Raw genomic sequence first — 13067 nt, 5'->3', positions numbered from 1 at the left:
AAACATTTTCATAATTGAAGTAACTTTCAATTTATGCATACAAAATACATTCAAGATCAAGAAAATGCCTCCTACTCATCCTGTGTATCACAAACAAAGGAATTTTTCTTCCCACACAGAGAGATAAAGAGGAAAGAAAAATTTCCACAGTTTTTGGAGTGGGGGTCGGGGAGACAGAATAATGGTGTCCATGGCCAGTAGTTATCAGTCACTCTGAAAATAGACACCTGTGCCTAACCTGGGCATAAGTAATGGAAGGCAGCCCAGACTCAGTTTCTCAAAGAGCAGAAAAATCCACTCTTCCTTTTCGCCAAGTGAATCACAGTTTCCCTCCTTGCATGTACCCCCCACCCAAGCAACAATGTCCTTTTACGTTTTTGTAAATATTTGGTTTGTCTCACATTTCACACGGGAAAGGAAGGTGGTAAGAGGTAAAGAGGACACATGCTAGGGATCAGCTAGTCACCAGTATCCACGGAATGCCATAATCAACTGAGGTCTGGGCTATGGTCTATCCCTGAATGCCATGAGAGGCCACTGAAAAGTAAACAGAACTTCCCTATCTTTAAACACACACATGCAACGCCCCCATCCATCCCTATTATCTTCTTCTGGCTTAATGATATTGCATTTGGGATGCATTTATTTATTTATTTTAGAGACAAAGTCTTGCTGTGTCGCTTAGGCTGGCATGCAGTGGCACCATCATAGCTCTTTGCAGCCTAAAATTCCTGGGCTGAAGCGAGCCTCCCACCTTAGCCTTCCAAAGAGCTAGGACTACAGGCATGCACAACCATGGCTGACCTGTATGGAATGTTTTTTTTAACATAATGGATTCTTGACTGAACGGTGACACTATTGGCATCTGCTATTTCCCAACCCCTCCAAAGTCTGCTTGTGAAAGATAAGTGCCACAAGTTTAATTTATCCTGCACCCTGAGGAGTCTTGATAGAAAATACAAGCCAGTATCTATTTAAGAATTGTAATATAAAATTCTTTCCCAAAGGAACTGGCAAACAGCTTCAGGAGATACGGTAATAATATCTCACATGTAGCCACTAGAAATGTCATGAAGTTATTTTGAAATTATCTCCTACCCTTTTAAACTTCAAAATGACTAAAAGAGCTTCTTGGTTGGATGGTTCATTTTAATAGGAAATCTGTCTATATTTGCCCTTTAGGAAATTCACATTCTTTGTGAACAATCAAATTCAGGGATGAACCCATTTAACACCCTCATTAGCACAATACACAGATTAATTAAGCAATCATCTCCTTAGCACTGCTTATCAGTGGTTGATAACAGGTTTACCAGTTGACTTTCTGAAGCTGAATCTGTGATGGCGAATGTCCCAGGCAGCTGGTTACTCATAGTAAAAATTTTGACAAAGCTTATTGCTGCCTTCAATTGGTCTTGATTTGTACTGACTACAATAAATTCATAAGTATTGTGCTGGAGACAGCCATGCAGAGGAAAGGAATTGGTGTTTATCATGGAAGATATGAAACAGAGCAAGAAAGAGGTTAACAGGCATCCCCAAACTACGGCCCCGTGGGCCGCATGCGGCCCCCTGAGGCCATTTATCTGGCCCCCCCGCCACACTTCAGGAAGGGGCACCTCTTTCATTGGTGGTCAGTGAGAGGAGCACAGTATGTGGCGGCCCTCCAACGGTCTGAGAGACAGTGAACTGGCCGCCTGTGTAAAAAGTTTGGGGACACCTGGGTTAACAGCTGAGGTGTGGTCACAGCCACAGATGTAAAAACTGTATTATGTTTTAATTTAAAAATAATTTTTAAATTTTTAATTATTTTGTTCTTTTTTTCCCCCATCACTACAGATGAAACTTAAATGTCATGGAAAAATAATGTACAGAGCTGAAGTCTAGGAATAAGAAAGTAAAAATTAATGAGGCCTAGGAAATTTTTAATACCTATATTTGCATCTTAATATGGAAAATATAGCTATCCTGAAAGAATGAAAGCTTGAAGTGGATTTAGCTAGAACCTGATCCATTGTAATAATTTTGTCACAAACTTCCTCTGCCTTTAGTTAGAAGAATAAATCCAAAGGAAAAAATATGCCATAAATTTTATGACATAGTAGACAAATTCTACTTCATCCACAACTTGATTTAGCAAACAGTTGAACCATTTTCAAGTGAAAAAGCTGTTTACTGGAACAGCGTGGGAGTGGGAACTAAAATCAATTAGAAATGGCTTCTGAATTCAAGTGGATTATCCTGTTCAAATAACTATATGGGAGGCTGTGAGACTAAGGCATCTCCAGTGCCCTGGGTTCCTAAGTGAACAAACTGAAACCCAACTCAGAATTGCTTTTTGAGACAGAGTTTCGCTCTGTTGCCCAGGCTGGAGGGTAAAGGTGCAATCTCAGCTGACTACAACCTCTGCCTCCTGGGTTCAAGCAATTCTCCAGCCTCAACCTCCTGAGTAGCTGGGACTACAGGCACCCGCCACCGTGCCTGGCTAATTTCATGTATTTTTAGTAGAGATGGGATTTAGCCATGTTGGCCAGGCTGGTCTTGAACTCTTGAACTCAGGTGATCCACCTGCCTCAGCCTCCCAAAGTGCTGGGATTACAGGCATGAGCCACCATGCCCAGCCTCTAACTCAGAATTTAAAAGGAAATGAAATATAGGTTCATCCAATCACAGGCAGCTGACTGGGATTTAATTACATTGTCTTGAACTTCCACTGGGGTAGTTCCAATAAGGTATTGTCAAATTTTAACCAGTCAAAACGTGTCTTCACTCAGGTTCTGCATTGGCCCTCTAGAAGCTTTCAATGCAACCACCTCAGGTGGCACCCCAACCACTTCTGCTTTGGAGCTGCCTGATTCAGGAATCACTGTTTGCTCAAATAAACTCTAAATTTTAATATGCCAATGCTTATCTTTTACCAATAATATGGAAAATAAGCTGACACCTGTACAACCCAACTAGAGTCCTAATTTAGAAGATGTGATATCGTAAAGACTGTAATAGTCCAATGTACTGTAGAGGCGTGTTACAACAGACAAAAACAAAGCGTAGAGAGAACAGTTAATTTGGTATGGGAAGAGGAAAGTTTCATTGAAAAAGTGCCATGAATATATCTGAAGAATGAACACAAACTTACTAGGTGAAGGAGGCACTGGGGAGACAGTCAGCAGGGGGGCAGTCAGTATTCAAGTGGGAGGAAGAAATAGCCGACATTTTAAAATAAACTACTAGTATGCCGGGCACTGTGCCCTACACTGGACAAGAAGGTGGATAAGACGCAATACCTAAGATACTCAAGAGTCTCACAGAAGACAAGCAAGCACATGGAGCCGTGAAGGTCTATTGGGTGCAGGAAGCAGATAAGTTATCCTGAGAGGAAGTTGTGGTTAGAAGGTCCATTTTGGGGTGAGATTGTGCAGGGTGATGTGTTTAGACTTTGTTTCATAGAAAACATGAAACATCCAGGCTATTAAGCAAAGGAGTGACAGAGAAAGTCATGGAAACTTAAGATACAACCCAACCTCCTTGCTTTCTAAATTGGGGGAAAGTTGACAACTCACAGAGGTTGATTGCCTTAAGTGTATATAACTTGACAGTGGCAGGGCTGCAGCCCAAAACTGGGTCGATCATATGTGTATTTTCAGATAATTTAGAGAGATTATTCTGGGTGCAGGGTAGAGAATGAATTAGGAAGAAGGGGCTGAAGGTGTCCAAGTAGTAAGCCACAGCTAAGAGGCTGCTGAATGGTCCAGATGAAGAAATAATGAGCTCGCTTTATCTATCTTCTATCCATCTATATTTTCAGTATTAACTGCTGTTTTTGTATCATTTTGGTGCCCTTTATTAGTCTCCAAACTCAATGTACTTTACAATCAGAATTATTATTCATATTCATTTCATACAATTCTAGTGCTTTTTATTACACTTCAGGGATCAGAAATAACGTGTAATTCCCTGCTTCCTGCCTGCATGTGCTAAGGAGGTATCCTGTTAAAATGGAAGGGCATTTTGCCCCAACTTGTCATGCAAAGATGAACTACTGTTGGGTTAAATTGACTGTAGATAGATTGTTGTCGTACAGTTAAAGGCAACTGAATGCAATTTATAATGCGTAAGAAAAATCTCATTTTGGGAATGTTTAAAAGAAAGTAATGCAAACCTATACTTGAACTGTGGCTGTGGGAATATACGAATTGGAGAAGTGACAGCACCAGAAGCTGATTGTATTAGTTTGCTAGAACTTCCCTCACAAGATACCATGGACAAGGTGGCTTAAATAACAGAAATTGATTTTCTCACAGTTCTGGAGGCTGGTCCAAGATCCAGGTCTCAGCGGGTTGGTTTCTTCCGGGTCGCTCTCCTGGGCTTGCAGGTAGCAGCCCTCTTGCTGCTGCTGCTTCACATGCTTAGCCCTTGGTGCACAGTGTGCCCCTCGTTCTCTCTTCCTTTTCTTATTAGGACACCAGTCACATTCACTAGCATCCACACGAATGGGCTCCTTTTAACTTCATCACTTCTTCAAAGACTGTCTCCAAATACAGTTACTTTCTGAGATAAGGGTTAGGACTTCAACATATGAATCTGGGGGGCACAAGTCAGCCCATACTACTTCTCTACAAAAAAACTGGTAAGATGGAAATGATGGTCACAGATATCTTACGTTATATACTACTTCACAGTTCACACAGTAATTTTTGTGTTTATCTCATTTAATCTGAGTAGACTTTTGTTATTTGACTCAGTTTTCTTGGATATAGAATTTTGCCACCAGTTAGTTTATATAGGGTGACTGAGGGATGCACAATGGGAGATGCTTACGTTATATAGTCCAGGAGTCTTCAGGTCCCAGCTATCCTTCAGATTCAGTTTATTTTAAAGCATTTACATAAACAGACAAATGTAAAAAAAAAAGTGTGATTTAAATGTCATATCCTGGCTGGGTGTGGTGGTTCGCGCCTGCAGTCCCAGCACTCTGGGAAACTGAGGCAGACGGATCACCTGAGGTCAGGAGTTCGAGACCAGCCTGACCAACATGGCAAAACCCTATCTCTACTAAAAATACAAAAGTTAGCCTGGCGTGGTGGTGGGCGACTGTAGCTGTAGTCATAGCTACTCGGGAGACTGAGGTGGGAGAATCACTTGAACCTGGGAGGTGGAGGTTGCAGAGAGCCGAGATCCCGCCACTGCACTCTAGCGTGGGTGCAAGACTCTGTCTCAAAAAAAAAAAAAAAAAAAAAAAAAGTCATATTTCTTACCTTTTCTGATGATGGAACAAAATCCAGTTTAAAAAAAAAGTCATATTCCTTACCTTTTCCAATGAAGGAACAAATCCAGTAATCCAATTAAAAAAAAAAAAAAAGAACCAAAAATTAAGCTAAAGAAGGACTGACTGGGGTTAGAGGATCCAAGACAGCCAATTCACAGCCAATTCACATGTTGGCAGGAGGACTTGGCATCCTACCACATGAACTCCTCAGGGTAGTTTGAAATGGGTTCATGCCCTAGAATCTGGGCATTTCCCAAAATGAATATTCCAAGAAACTAGCCACCACCTAGGCTCACAAGCCACATACTTTCACCTCTACCATATTCTACTTACTAGAAGTTGGTCAAGTTCAGTCTGTATTCAAGGAGAGGGGCCCTTAATTTTACACACACACACATTCTCTTTTCTCCCCACGACCCCCCCACTGTTAGGATCGGCAGAAAATCCTAGCCCAGAAATCTTACCCTACATTAAAATTTGTCTGTGATGCAGACGGGTTTGAGAAACATTAGAGGATTTCCTTAGTCAAAATATGTCCTATTCCTCTTGCTACTAAACAGAGACCTTTTCCTACCCTGTACTCTACATGGTGCTCTCAGCTTCTGACAAGTAAGCGAACACATCTTTGATACGTCTCTGAGCTATATCACATGTCAGCTCTCTGTTTAAATCCTAAGATTCTCTGCTACCTGCTTATTTGATGGATGAGGAAGCTAAAGTACAGTGGCTTGCTCAGGGTCACACAGCCAGTTTGTGGCAGAATTAGAATCAGAACTCGTTGTTCCGGGTTCTGAAATACTATTTAGTCTTACGAAGTTATCTTACATAACTGGTACCATTGTTTCTCCTTACTTATGTTTCTCCTGAAGTTATGGAAGATACTGTGGTTGGTTGGCAAAGTTGACACCTATAATCCAATCCTCATCCCTTCTGGTCATTTCTAATAAGGGGGCTAGAAAATGGAAGTGCCCAATTTGCCAGCCTCCTTTGCTTTTAGAGGTAGTCATGTGATACAGTTATTGTACAGGAAATGTGACTAAAGACAGAATATGATTCCCACCTACCAGGATAACATCAAATATGTAACCTTTATTTCATAAATCACATTTATGTGTTTGGTCTATATTGATACCATAATCCCAAGTATTAATCCATTAACACTGGGTTCATCTAAGAATGCATCCTGATGGAACTATACAAGCTGCTGATTAAAGTGTCCACTGGATTGAGTTTTAGCTTGGAAAGAACTTGAGCAGAAACAAGCTGCATAAATCTTTTTTCTATAAATTGTATACAAGCAACGAAAAGACTAAAAATCTCCATAAAGTTTATTTTTAGTGAATCTAGGAGATAAGATATAATCTTCAGATGTCAAAATAGACATAAGGGCTTCCCAAACAGCTGAATTTAGCAGAAGCAGTGTGAGGAGGAAGTGAAAGGACGAAGTGCAGCAAGAGTTGAGAGGGATCAGGTAGTAGCAGATCTCAGGGCTCCCCTTGAAAGGCAAAAGCTATGTCCCTTGTTTCTAACAATCAGGAGCACGGAAGAGCAAATTGGCTGTGGAGGCCCTCCTGGACCTGGTCTGGTTCAGGGAAGGAGAGGGGGAAGGGCCACCTGAACAAGCAATCACAAGGAGCCCATTTACATGAGGCAGCATGCTTCTGTGACATCAGCAGAAAAGATGAAGCATGTGTGTGAAGTCTGGAAGGCCATCATGGCTAATTTCCTGCAAACAACAGTATTACAAGCCATTCAGTATTGAGTAATTAAGAAAAAAGCAACTGCCATAAGATGGATACAAAGATACCATTAAAAAAAAAAAAAAAAAAAAACAGCCAGGCGCGGTGGCTCAAGCCTGTAATCCCAGCACTTTGGGAGGCCGAGGCGGGTGGATCATGAGGTCAAGAGATCGAGACCATCCTGGTCAACATGGTGAAACCCCGTCTCTACTAAAAATACAAAAATTAGCTGGGCATGGTGGCGCGTGCCTGTAATCCCAGCTACTCAGGAGGCTGAGGCAGGAGAATTGCCTGAACCCAGGAGGCAGAGGTTGCGGTGAGCCGAGATCGCGCCATTGCACTCCAGCCTGGGCAACAAGAGCGAAACTGCGTCTCAAAAAGAAAAGAAAAAAAAAAAAAAAAAACGAAGAGAAATGAGCAAAAATTAACAGATCAATAATATTCACCATCTGAAAAATTTTGCAGAACAGATGAGTAATGTTCTGCATCATTTTGCCATGAACAGGCTGGCCATGGTGGCTCACACCTGTAATCCTAACATTTTGGGAGGATGAGGCAAGTATTGTTTGAGGCCAGGAGTTTGAGACCAGCCTGAGCAACACAGGGAGAACTTGCCTGTACAAAAAAGTCAAAACAAAAAAATTAGCTGGGTGTGGTGGCATATGCCTGTGTTCCCAGCTGCTTGGAAGGCTGAAGTGGGAAGACTGCTGAGCCTGGGAGGTGGAGGCTGTAGTGAGCCACGATCATGCCACTGTACTCCAGCCTAGGTAACAGAGACACTGTCTCAAGAAAAAAAATTCAACATGAATATTAAAATCTAGTGATTCAATTGCCTCCATGAAGAAAGTCCACAAAACAAAAATCAAGAAGGAAGAGATGATGAAATAACAGAAAGAAAAAATATAAGCTCAGGAAAAGAGTTATAGGAAAAAAAAAAAAAAACTGTGGGAAACCAAATGAGATATAGGTAATAAAATGGAGAAATACTAATGCAATGAAATGGAAGTAAAGAAAAAAAATCGACTGTTCTGGTAATGATAGACTAGGTGATTCAGAATAACCTCACACTAAAAACTGGAGAAGTTGGACAAAACATTTATTTTAAAAACTCTGCTTGAACACTGAAAAGCCAGTAAGATGATGAAAAATTCCTGGGCCAAAATTCAGGAGATATATATCCAGGAGCGAACCTGACACGTGGGGTCAATTTTGCCTAGGTGCCATTTAAAAATCTCGAAAAGAGACTGAGAAACTGATCACAAGTGTGATGTCCTCTTGGGGAAAGCAGATAACATTGGCACACCGGCTTCACCAATGGAGGTTCTTATAAGCCCTTGCACTTTGGATCTAGACCCCAAAGGCTGAACCCGGCAATAACAGTGAGCTAAAAGTGCCCATGCAGAAAGTGCAGCCAAGACGCAGGTCATCTGGGGGACGCAGATCATCTTAGTTCCTAAAACTGGATTGAGATGTTTTCAGTTTGACAGTGACCCCAGGCAGCTGACAGAAGCAAACAAAACTTGCGTCTGGACAACAGCATCTTAGACCTCAACATTTTTTCTAGAAACAATTTTGCCAACAGGATTTTGGCATATAGTTAAAGATAACCAGGCCTAAGAGTGGAGAAGAAAACATCAAAAAGAGCCAACAGAAACAATAGAAAACAGATTCTGAATTGGCATATAAATATTAGAATTGTCATACGTAAACACAGAAGTTAATTAACAAGTATAAAACTTGGACATTTTGAGCAATAATGAATTATAACCCATAAAAGTCCATGAATTCATACTAACATAAATAAATGAATAAAGGAGAAATAAATGGGTAAGGGAATTCCAGTAAGTACAGAAGAAACAATGGAATTAGAAAATCAGCATTTGGCAAGCACTATAGGAATACATATGAAATACACAGGGATAACTGATTAACATTAACATTGTTTTCTCTTGATGTTTACATGGTGTTATCTTTTTTCCATCCTTTCACTTTTTTTTTTTTTTTTTTTTTTGAGACAGAGTTTCGCTCTTGTTACCCAGGCTGGAGTGCAATGGCGGGATCTTGGCTCACCGCAACCTCCGCCTCCTGGGTTCAGGCAATTCTCCTGCCTCAGCCTCCTGAGTAGCTGGGATTACAGGCACGTGCCACCATGCCCAGCTAATTTTTTGTATTTTTAGTAGAGACGGGGTTTCACCATGTTGACCAGGATGGTCTCGATCTCTCGACCTTGTGATCCACCCGCCTCGGCCTCCCAAAGTGCTGGGATTACAGGCTTGAGCCACCGCGCCCGGCCCATCCTTTCACTTTTAAAGCTCCCTATGTTTTAGGTCAATCTCATAAGCAACATGTAGTTGCTTTTCTGCAGTTTGATAACTTTTGTCTTTTAATTGCATACTGAATCTGTTTTCATTTAGCATAATTTGTGAATACATTTGGGTTTATATCCATGTGTTTTCTATGTCTCACTGGTCTATATTGCTTTTTCTCTTCTGCTTGCCTATTTTGAAGTGACTGAATGTCTTTTTCCTTTTATTATTCCCTATTACTTTTGCTTTCAAATTCTAAACTTCAATTATCTGAGCACCAGTAATTTCTGTCCTATTTCCACATTACCTGACTACTTGTTTAGCCATTAACATTTATTCTGAAAGGAAATATTGTATTGCCACAGTAAACTAACACAATCAGTCCCACTTGCCATGGAAAGTAACTAGAACATTAAATATAAAAGTTTTAACAGAAGAATTTGTTTTATACCCTACTGTGGGAAACACGTTTCACAAGGTTTTGCCAAGATACATACCTACACCACCCCAAATGGTAGCCACTAACAGCTATTTAAAAGTAATGACAAACAAAAATTTAAAACTCAGTTTCTCAGTCACACTGGCTACATTTCAAGTGTTTAATACAAGCCACACGAGGCTTGTACTGGTCATGGTTTTTTGGGCAGCACACTTAAAGAACATTTCCATCATTGTAGAACATTCTGCTGAACAGCACTGCTCTGGACCTTCTCTCTAGCAACCCCCACCCGCTCCACCCAATGCTGAGCCACACTAGTATTCCCGTCTTGGAATTCACCAAAGCTTTTTCCCTAAGGCTTTTGCATATTCCCATCCTTCTGCCTAAAACAGTCCTCCCTCCGTTTGTTCTTTGCTAGCTTTTTTCTTTTCTTTTCTTTTCTTTTTTTTTGAGATGGAGTTTCGCTCGTTACCCAGGCTGGAGTGCAATGGCGCAATCTCGGCTCACCGCAACCTCCGCCTCCTGGGTTCAGGCAATTCTCCTGCCTCAGCCTCCTGAGTAGCTGGGATTACAGGCACATGCCACCATGCCCAGCTAATATTTTTGTATTTTTAGTAGAGACGGGGTTTCACCATGTTGACCAGGATGTTCTCGATTTCTTGACCTTGTGATCCACCCGCCTTGGCCTCCCAAAGTGCTGGGATTACAGGTGTGAGCCACTGCGCCTGGCCAGCTTTTCTTTTTTTAAAACTCATACATAAGACCTTCTTGGTAATCTGAAGTAGTAACCAACGCCCAGTTGCTACACTTATTTCTCATCTCAGCCATTTGGTTTGTTCTTTCATTGCAGTCACTGCAATTTACATTTTATTCATATCTGTTTACTTCCCATCTTTACCTAAGCTACTCCAATTGTACATTGACTTATACATGAATTATAACCCATGAAATAAAATAGAAATCTATGAGTCCATAGTGACATAAATAAATGAAAAGAGGGAAAATAAATGGATAAGGGAATTCCAGTAAGTGCAGAAGAAACAATGGAATTAGAAAGTCAACATTGTCACTACAGCAATACATATGAAATACGAAGGGATAACTGATTAACGTTAGTTAATGTTAGATTAATCAGTTAAATGACAATTGTACATTGTAGTAGCTTAGGTAAAGATGGGAAGGAAACAGACATGAATAAAATGTAAACTGCATAGTTACATAACCTATAATGTGATAGGTTATATTTCTATCACAGTATAACCAGATGGTGGCTAATGGCTGTAATCTGAACACTTTGGGAGACTGAGATGGAAGGACTGCTTAAGGTCAAAAGTTTGAGATCATCAGGGCAACATAGCAAGATCTTTTTTTTTTTTTTTTTTTTTTTTACTTTTTTGAAACAGGGTCTCATTCTGTTGCCTAGGCTGGAGTGGAGTGGCATCATCACAGCTCGGTGCAGCCTCAACCTCTTGGGCTCAAGCAATCCTCCTACCTCAGCCTCCCCATGTAGCTAAAACTACAGACATGTACCACCACACTTGGCTAATTTCTGTATTTTTTTAATAGAGATGGTGTCCCACTTTGTTGCCCAGGCTGGTTTTGAACTCCTGGGCTCAAGTATTCCCCCACCTTGGCCTACCAAAGTGTTAGAATTACAGGCATGAACCATGATGCCCAGCTGCAAGATACTACCTTTACACTTAAAAAAAAAAAAAATAGCCAGTTATGATGATGCATACCTGTAGTCCCAGCTACTTGGGAGGCTGAGATGGGAGGATCTCTTGAGCCCTGGAGTTGGAGGCTAAAGTGAGGTATGATCCTGCCATTGCACTCCTGCCTGGGGGGGTCAGAGAAATACCCTGCCTCTGAAAAAAAAAGAAGGGCTGACCATGATTGTTCATGCCTGTAATCCCAGCACTTTCAGAAGCCAAGGCAGGAGGATGGCTTTGAGGCCAGAAGTTTGAGACCAGCCTAGGCAAGATCCCATCTCTACCAAAAAAAAATTGAAAAAAAAAAAAAAAAATCTGAAAGAAACAGCTCAATGAAGTTGAGAAATTATGTTTACAGATCCAGGGAGAAAGTTATTTAATAAAAGTATTTCACCATTTAAACTATGGACTCCCCAGAATGTCATTGCATTCAAAATACTCAAATAGAAAGATCAACAAAATTAATGAATAAAGAAATTTATTAGAGATTATTAAAGAAAAATGATAAAATAAGGTTAAGTCCTAGATCATATTTAAATACAATATTTGGAAATATGGCTATGTAATTTATGTAGGAAAATCAGTAAAAGGGAATATCCTTAAAAGCAGGAGAGGTTCATATAACTTTTTAAAATATCAAGTTGAGGTGTAAAAGCATCATCAACAATAGCACGTACCTTATTTTTACACAATTGGACAGTGAGGAGCAAAGTGGGATATTCTACCAATGCCACAGATTTTCAAGTTAATAAGTCATAAATCCTAACGTAGTCATGGGCTAGCTGGGGAAGACAACCTGCAATTACTGGTCAGAGAGAAGTGAAGTGAAAGGTCAGATTTTTCAGCATATAAAGTTACTAGTTAACATGCTTACAAAACTTTGTTAAATGAAGTTTATTGTCAGTAGACCCTTTACTAAGTGGTGAGGATAGCTGCCCAAATCATCAAACAGCTAATTATGTGTTAACTCTCATTTATTTTGGATTGCAGGGATACTCTTGCCCTTTATCTAGACAATTCCTTATTACCAGCAGCTGGAATCCAGCTGTGCAATTATGGCAACTGGACAGACTTGAGCCATCAGTTGTAAGATAGATGACCTTTAACTGCCACTAGCAAACAATTTACAGACTGGAAGACTGTTTACAGGAATACTAGTTTAACTGAGACTTTAATTATGGTCCAAGAGCTTTTATAAAAAATGCAATTAAAAATTTTGCTTTAGAAAAATTTTATAGGTATATGTCACTAATACTGAGAATGGCTGAATTAAAAGAAATTGAACTTAACCATACATTTCCACTGGAAACATAAAGCTCTGAATGCTGTGACTGAGTAACCAAAGGAATAGTTCTAAATATTCTTTAGCAACATAGCAAAGATTTCAAACTGAAAGACAACAGTTTTCACTGAATGACAGATTTAACTACACAGTTTTCATTCTATAAATAAATAGCTTTATAAAGTTTATAAATAAAGTTATTTATTTATAAAGTTATTTATTTATAGAATGAAATATCCCTGAAGTCAGTGGACAAATGGAAAAACCATTATTTGTGTCATATTCCACAATTCTGAGAACTAGAATTAGAAATTTTAGGACTTTAG

This window comes from Saimiri boliviensis, chromosome 16 (assembly GCF_048565385.1).
Source record: "Saimiri boliviensis isolate mSaiBol1 chromosome 16, mSaiBol1.pri, whole genome shotgun sequence".
Classification (NCBI taxonomy): domain Eukaryota; kingdom Metazoa; phylum Chordata; class Mammalia; order Primates; family Cebidae; genus Saimiri; species Saimiri boliviensis.
Note: the sequence above shows the minus strand (reverse complement) of the source record.